This window comes from Anguilla rostrata, chromosome 6 (assembly GCF_018555375.3).
Source record: "Anguilla rostrata isolate EN2019 chromosome 6, ASM1855537v3, whole genome shotgun sequence".
Classification (NCBI taxonomy): Eukaryota; Metazoa; Chordata; class Actinopteri; order Anguilliformes; family Anguillidae; genus Anguilla; species Anguilla rostrata.
In genome coordinates, this window is record NC_057938.1 from 31,831,004 (window position 1) to 31,839,106 (window position 8,103).

Below are 8,103 nucleotides of genomic sequence, written 5' to 3' on the forward strand. Positions count from 1 at the left end.
CTAGGGTGTTGCTAGGTGGTTGCTATGGAGTTCTAGGCGGTTGCTATGGTGTTGCTAGGTGGTTGCTATGGAGTTCTAGGTGGTTGCTAGGGTGTTGATAGGTCGTTGCTATGGTGTTCCATGTGGTTGCTAGGGTGTTGCTAGGCAGTTGTTATGGTGTTCCAGATTGTTGCTAATGTGTTGCTAGGTGGTTGCTATGGTGTTCCAGGTGGTTGCTAGGGTGTTGCTAGGTGGTTGCTAGGGTATTCTAAGTGGTTGCTAGGATGTTGCTAGGTGGTTGCTATGGAGTTATAGGCGGTTGCTAGGGTGTTGCTAGGCATTTGCTATGGTGTTCCAGGTGGTTGCTATGGAATTCTAGATGGTTGCTAGGGTTTTCTAGCTGGTTGTTATGGGTTGCTAGGTCGTTGCTATGGAGTTAGAGCCGGTTGCTAGGATGTTGCTAGGGGGTTGCCATGGAGTTCTAGGCGGTTGCTAGGTCTTTACTGAGTCCAATGACGCGACCCATAGTTCTCTATGACAAACGGTTCAAAAGTTATGAAATATCAAACATCGGCCAATCAGGAAGGGGGGCGAGGCTGATCTCCACCAATGGACAAAGGACTCTCTACCATGTCCAATGAGGCATTGCACAATTTGTGGGCAATTTTTCCCCATAGAGATGAATGGCAGAATGTTCAAATCTAGAGAGAGACCAGAGTACTGCTGCCGGAAGACAGACCATTGTGACATCACAAGGGTGAGAAGACAGAGCATTGTGACATCACAAAGGTGAACATTCCGCCATTCATTCTCTATGGGAAAAATTGCCCACAAAAATTCAAATTTTTCAAAAACCGTCCACCCAAACTTTCCAAAAAGTAATAGCATACCATTCCCGATCAAGCCGCTCGATTTGACATATTGCACGTGTATGTGGTGCGAAAACTCTGGGAGGAGTAGCGGTCCAAAAAATGGGTGGAATAATAATAATAATAACTAGACAATTCCTGCAGAAATTGTGAAGTGTGGTTGCCGCCTACGCAAAGTCGACTTTGTGCTGAACGGAGTGAACAGTGGTAGGTAGTTGCTATGATGTCTGAGGCAGTTGCTAGGGTGTTGCTAGGTGGTTCTATGGAGTTCTAAGTGGTTTCATGGAATTCTAGGTGGTCGCTAGGGTGGTGCTAGGCGGTTGCTAGGGTGTTGCTAGGTGGTTGCTATGAAGTTCTAGGTGGTTGCTAGGGGGTTGCTATGGAGTTATAGGCGGTTGCTAGGGTGTTGCTAGGGTATTCTAGGTGGTTGCTAGGATGTTGCTAGGTGGTTGCTTTGGAGTTATAGGTGGTTGCTAGGGGGTTGCTATGGTATTCTAAGTGGTTGCTATGGTGTTGCTAGTTGGTTGCTATGGAGTTATAGCCGGTTGCTAGGGTGTTGCTAGGCATTTGCTATGGTTTTCCAGGTGGTTGCTATGGAATTCTAGGCGGTTGCTAGGCTGTTGCTAGGCAGTTGTTATGGTGTTCCAGGTTGTTGCTAGGGTGTTTATAGGTGGTTGCTCTGAAGTTCTAGGTGGTTGCTATGGTGTTGCTAGGTGGTTGCTATGGAGTTATAGCCGGTTGCTAGGGTGTTGCTAGGCATTTGTTATGGTGTTCCAGGTGGTTGCTATGGAATTCTAGATGGTTGCTAGGGTTTTCTAGCTGGTTGTTATGGTGTTGCTAGGTCGTTGCTATGGAGTTAGAGCCGGTTGCTAGGATGTTGCTAGGGGGTTGCTATGGAGTTCCAGGCGGTTGCTAGGTCTTTACTGAGTCCAATGACGCGACCCATAGTTCTCTATGACAAACGGTTCAAAAGTTATGAAATATAAAACATCGGCCAATCAGGAAGGGGGGTGTGGCTGATCTCCACCAATGGACAAAGGACTCTCTACCATGTCCAATGAGGCATTGCACAATTTGTGGGCAATTTTTCCCCATAGAGATGAATGGCCGAATGTTCAAATCTAGAGAGAGACCAGAGTACTGCTGCCAGAACACAGGGCATTGTGACATCACAAGGGTGAGAAGACAGAGCATTGTGACATCACAAAGGTGAACATTCCACCATTCATTCTCTATGGGAAAAATTGCCCACAAAAATTCAAATTTTTCAAAAACCGTGCAACCAATCTTTCCACAAAGTAATAGCACACCATTCCCGATCAAGCCGCTCGATTTGACATATTGCATGTGTATGTGGTGCGAAAACTCTGGGAGGAGTAGCGGTCCAAAAAATGGGTGGAAAGAAATAATAATAATAATAATATGTGCAATAATAATAGTGTAGTTGCCCTAAGGCAACCACACTAATAATAATAATAAATATGTGCAATAATAATAGTGTAGTTGCCCTAAGGCAACCACACTAACTAGACAATTCCTGCAGAAATTGTGAAGTGTGGTTGCCGCCAACGCAGTCAACTTAGTGCTGAACGGAGTGAACAGTGGTAGGTACTTGCTATGATGTCTGAGGCAGTTGCTAGGGTCTTGCTAAGTGGTTCTATGGAGTTCTAGGTGGTTTCATGGAATTCTAGGTGGTTGCTAGGGTGGTGCTAGGTGGTTGCTAGGAGTTTCAGGTGGTTGCTATGGAGCTCCAGGTGGTTGCTAGGCATTGCTAGGTGGTTGCTAGGGTATTCTAAGTGGTTGCTAGGATGTTGCTAGGTGGTTGCTATGGAGTTATAGGCGGTTTGCTAGGTGTTGCTAGGTAGTTGCTATGGAGTTCTAGGCGGTTGCTCGGGTGTGCTAGCTGTTGTATGGTGTTCCAGGTGGTTGCTAGGGTGTTGCTAGGCAGTTGTTATGTGGTTCCAGTGGTTGCTAGGGTGTTGCTAGGTGGTTGCTATGGTGTTCCAGGTGGTTGCTAGGTGTTGCTAGGTGTTGCTATGGAGTTCTAGGTTGCTAGGGTATTGCTAGGTGGTTGCTATGGAGTTTCTAGGGTTGCTATGGTGTTGCTAGGTGGTTGCTATGGAGTTCTAGGTGGTTGCTAGGGTGTTGCTAGGTGGTTGCTATGGAGTTCTAGGTGGTTGCTAGGGTGTTACTAGGTAGTTGCTATGGAGTTATAGGCGGTTGCTAGGGTGATGCTAGGCTGTTGTAATGGTGTTCCAGGTGGTTGCTAGGTGGTTGCTATGGAGTTCTTGGTGGTTGCTAGGGTGTTGCCAGGCATTTGCTATGGTGTTCCAGGTGGTTGCTAGTGTGTTGTTAGGTTGTTGCTATGGATTTCTAGGTGGTTGCTAGGGTGTTGCTAGGGGGTTGCTAGGGTATTCTAGGTGGTTGCTAGGATGTTGCTAGGTGGTTGCTATGGAGTTTTAGGCGGTTGCTAGGGTGTTGCTAGGCAGTCGTTATGGTGTTCCAGATTGTTCCTAGGGTGTTGCTAGGTGGTTGCTATGGTGTTCTAGGTGGTTGCTAGGGTGTTGCTAGGCGGTTTCTATGGAGTTCTCGGTGGATGCTAGGGTGTTGCTAGGTGGTTGCTATGGAGTTCTAGGTGGTTGCTAGGGTGTTGCTAGGGGGTTGCTAGGGTATTCGAAGTGGTTGCTAGGATGTTGCTAGGTGGTTGCTATGGAGTTCTAGGTGGTTGCTATGGTGTTACTAGATGGTTGCTATGGAGTTCTAGGCCGTTGCTAGGGTGTTGCTAGGTGGTTGCTATGGAGTTCTAGGTGGTTGCTAGGCTGTTGCTAGGGGGTTGCTAGGTTGTTGCTATGGAGTTCTAGGCAGTTGCTAGGGTGTTGCTAGGTGGTTGCTATGGAGTTCTTGGTGGTTGCTAGGGTGTTGCTAGGCGGTTGCTATGGAGTTATAGGTGGTTGCTAGTGTGTTGTTAGGTGGTTGCTATGGAGGTCTAGGCCGTTGCTAGGGTGTTTTAGGTGGTTGCTATGGTGTTGCTAGGTGGTTGCTATGGAGTTCTAGGCCATTGCTAGTGTGTTCCTAGGTGGTTGCTATGGAGTTCTAGGTGGTTGCTAGGGTGTTGCTAGGGTGTTGATAGGTGGTTGCTATGGAGTTCTAGGCGGTTGCTAGGGTGTTGCTAGGCGGTTGCTATGGAGTTCTAGGCGGTTGCTAGGGTGTTGCTAGGTGGTTGCTATGGAGTTCTAGGTGGTTGCTAGGCTGTTGCTAGGGGGTTGCTAGGGTATTCGAAGTGGTTGCTATGGTGTTGCTAGGTGGTTGCTATGGAGTTCTAGGCCGTTGGTAGGGTGTTGCTAGGTGGTTGCTATGGAGTTCTAGGCGGTTGCTAGGGTGTTGCTAGGGTGTTGCTAGGTGGTTGCTATGGAGTTCTAGGCGGTTTCTAGGGTGTTGCTAGGTGGTTGCTATGGAATTCTAGGCGGTTGCTAGGGTGTTGCTAGGTGGTTGCTATGGAGTTCTAGGTGGTTGCTAGGGTGTTGCTAGGCGGTTGCTATGGAGTTCTAGGTGGATGCTAGGGTGTTGCTAGGTGGTTGCTATGGAGTTCTAGGCCGTTGCTATGGTGTTGCTAGGTGGTTGCTATGGAGTTCTAGGTGGTTGCTATGGAGTTCTAGGCAGTTGCTATGGTGTTGCTAGGTGGTTGCTATGGAGTTCTAGGCCCTTGCTAGGGTGTTGCTAGGTGGTTGCTATGGAGTTCTAGGTGGTTGCTAGGGTGTTGCTAGGTGGTTGCTATGGAGTTCTAGGCGGTTGCTATGGTGTTGCTAGGTGGTTGCTATGGAGTTCTAGGTGGTTGCTAGGGTGTTGATAGGTCGTTGCTATGGTGTTCCATGTGGTTGCTAGGGTGTTGCTAGGCAGTTGTTATGGTGTTCCAGATTGTTGCTAATGTGTTGCTAGGTGGTTGCTATGGTGTTCCAGGTGGTTGCTAGGGTGTTGCTAGGTGGTTGCTAGGGTATTCTAAGTGGTTGCTAGGATGTTGCTAGGTGGTTGCTATGGAGTTATAGGCGGTTGCTAGGGTGTTGCTAGGCATTTGCTATGGTGTTCCAGGTGGTTGCTATGGAATTCTAGATGGTTGCTAGGGTTTTCTAGCTGGTTGTTATGGGTTGCTAGGTCGTTGCTATGGAGTTAGAGCCGGTTGCTAGGATGTTGCTAGGGGTTGCTATGGAGTTCTAGGCGGTTGCTAGGTCTTTACTGAGTCCAATGACGCGACCCATAGTTCTCTATGACAAACGGTTCAAAAGTTATGAAATATCAAACATCGGCCAATCAGGAAGGGGGGCGAGGCTGATCTCCACCAATGGACAAAGGACTCTCTACCATGTCCAATGAGGCATTGCACAATTTGTGGGCAATTTTTCCCCATAGAGATGAATGGCAGAATGTTCAAATCTAGAGAGAGACCAGAGTACTGCTGCCGGAAGACAGACCATTGTGACATCACAAGGGTGAGAAGACAGAGCATTGTGACATCACAAAGGTGAACATTCCGCCATTCATTCTCTATGGGAAAAATTGCCCACAAAAATTCAAATTTTTCAAAAACCGTCCACCCAAACTTTCCAAAAGTAATAGCATACCATTCCCGATCAAGCCGCTCGATTTGACATATTGCACGTGTATGTGGTGCGAAAACTCTGGGAGGAGTAGCGGTCCAAAAAATGGGTGGAATAATAATAATAATAATAATAATAATAAATATGTGCAATAATAATAGTGTAGTTGCCCTAAGGCAACCACACTAACTAGACAATTCCTGCAGAAATTGTGAAGTGTGGTTGCCGCCAACGCAGTCAACTTAGTGCTGAACGGAGTGAACAGTGGTAGGTACTTGCTATGATGTCTGAGGCAGTTGCTAGGGTCTTGCTAAGTGGTTCTATGGAGTTCTAGGTGGTTTCATGGAATTCTAGGTGGTTGCTAGTGTGGTGCTAGGTGGTTGCTAAGGAGTTTCAGGTGGTTGCTATGGAGCTCCAGGTGGTTGCTAGGGCATTGCTAGGTGGTTGCTAGGGTATTCTAAATGGTTGCTAGGATGTTGCTAGGTGGTTGCTATGGAGTTATAGGCGGTTGCTAGGGTGTTGCTAGGTAGTTGCTATGGAGTTATAGGCGGTTGCTCGGGTGATGTAAGCTGTTGTAGGTGTTCAGGTGGTTGCTAGGGTGTTGCTAGGCAGTTGTTATGGTGTTCCAAGTGGTTGCTACGGTGTTGCTAGGTGGTTGCTATGGAGTTCTAGGCGGTTGCTATGGTGTTGCTAGGTTGTTACTATGGAGTTCTAGGTGGTTGCTATGGAGTTCAAGGCGGTTGCTATGGTGTTACTAGGTGGATGCTATGGAGTTCTAGGTGGTTGCTAGGGTGTTGCTAGGTGGTTGCTATGGAGTTCTAGGTGGTTGCTAGGGTGTTACTAGGTAGTTGCTATGGAGTTATAGGCGGTTGCTAGGGTGATGCTAGGCTGTTGTAATGGTGTTCCAGGTGGTTGCTAGGTGGTTGCTATGGAGTTCTTGGTGGTTGCTAGGGTGTTGCCAGGCATTTGCTATGGTGTTCCAGGTGGTTGCTAGTGTGTTGTTAGGTTGTTGCTATGGATTTCTAGGTGGTTGCTAGGGTGTTGCTAGGGGGTTGCTAGGGTATTCTAGGTGGTTGCTAGGATGTTGCTAGGTGGTTGCTATGGAGTTTTAGGCGGTTGCTAGGGTGTTGCTAGGCAGTTGTTATGGTGTTCCAGGTGGTTGCTAGGGTGTTGCTAGGTCGTTGCTATGGTGTTCCATGTGGTTGCTAGGGTGTTGCTAGGCAGTCGTTATGGTGTTCCAGATTGTTGCTAGGGTGTTGCTAGGTGGTTGCTATGGTGTTCCAGGTGGTTGCTAGGTGTGTGCTAGGTGGTTGCTATGGTGTTCTAGGTGGTTGCTATGGTGTTGCTAGGTGGTTGCTATGGCATTATAGCCGGTTTCTAGGGTGTTGCCAGGCATTTGCTATGGTGTTCCAGGTGTTTGCTAGTGTGTTGTTAGGTGGTTGCTATGGAGTTCTAGGCCGTTGCTAGGGTGTTCTAGGTGGTTGTTAGGGTGTTGCTAGGGGGTTGCTATTGAGTTCTAGGCGGTTGCTAGGTCTTTACTGATTCCAATGACGCGACCCATAGTTCTCTATGACAAACGGTTCAAAAGTTATGAAATATCAAACATCGGCCAATCAGGAAGGGGGGCAAGGCTGATCTACACCAATGGACAAAGGACTCTCTACTATGTCCAATGAGGCATTGTACAATTTGTGGGCAATTTTTCCCCATAGAGATGAATGGCAGAATGTTCAAATCTAGAGAGAGACCAGAGTACTGCTGCTAGAAGACGGGGCATTGTGACATCACAAGGGTGAGAAGACAGAGCATTGTGACATCACAAGGGTGAACATTCCGCCATTCATTCCCTATGGGGAAAAATTGCCCACAAAAATTCAAATTTTTCAAAAACCGTGCAACCAATCTTTCCACAAAGTAATAGCACACCATTCCCGATCAAGCCGCTCGATTTGACATATTGCACGTGTATGTGGTGCGAAAACTCTGGGAGGAGTAGCGGTCCAAAAAACAGGCGGAAAGAATAATAATAATAATAATATGTGCAATAATAATAGTGTAGTTGCCCTAAGGCAACCACACTAACTAGACAATTCCTGCAGAAATTGTGAAGTGTGGTTGCCGCCAACGCAAAGTCGACTTTGTGCTGAACGGAGTGAAAAGTGGTAGGTAGTTGCTATGATGTCTGAGGCAGTTGCTAGGGTGTTGCTAGGTGGTTCTATGGAGTTCTAAGTGGTTTCATGGAATTCTAGGCCGTCGCTAGGGTGGTGCTAGGTGGTTGCTATGGAGTTTCAGGTGGTTGCTATTGAGCTCCAGGTGGTTGCTAGGGCATTGCTAGGTGGTTGCTAGGGTATGCTAAGTGGTTGCTAGGATGTTGCTAGGTGGTTGCTATGGAGTTCTAGGCGGTTGCTATGGAGTTCTAGGCCGTTGCTAGGGTGTTGCTAGGTGGTTGCTATGGAGTTCTAGGTGGTTGCTAGGGTGTTGCTAGGTGGTTGCTATGGAGTTATAGCCGGTTGCTAGGGTGTTGCTAGGCATTTGCTATGGAGTTTAAGGCAGTTGCTAGGGTGTTGCAAAGGTATTCTAGGTGGCTGCTAGGATGTTGCTAGGTGGTTGCTATGGAGTTATAGGCAGTTGCTAGGGTGTTTGCTAGGCATTTGCTATGGAGT

The 8,103-nt window shown here is 47.6% G+C and overlaps 2 protein-coding genes across 9 annotated transcripts in view; one reads left to right on the forward strand and one right to left on the reverse strand.

Annotated features, from left to right (window-relative positions):
- Positions 1-8,103, reverse strand: part of LOC135257884 (NADH dehydrogenase [ubiquinone] 1 beta subcomplex subunit 1-like) — a 417,122-nt gene that overhangs the window by 303,460 nt on the left and 105,559 nt on the right. The gene's annotated exons all lie outside the window — the stretch shown is intronic.
- hmbox1b (homeobox containing 1 b) overlaps positions 1-8,103 on the forward strand; it is a 424,932-nt gene that overhangs the window by 252,646 nt on the left and 164,183 nt on the right. The window lies entirely within an intron of this gene.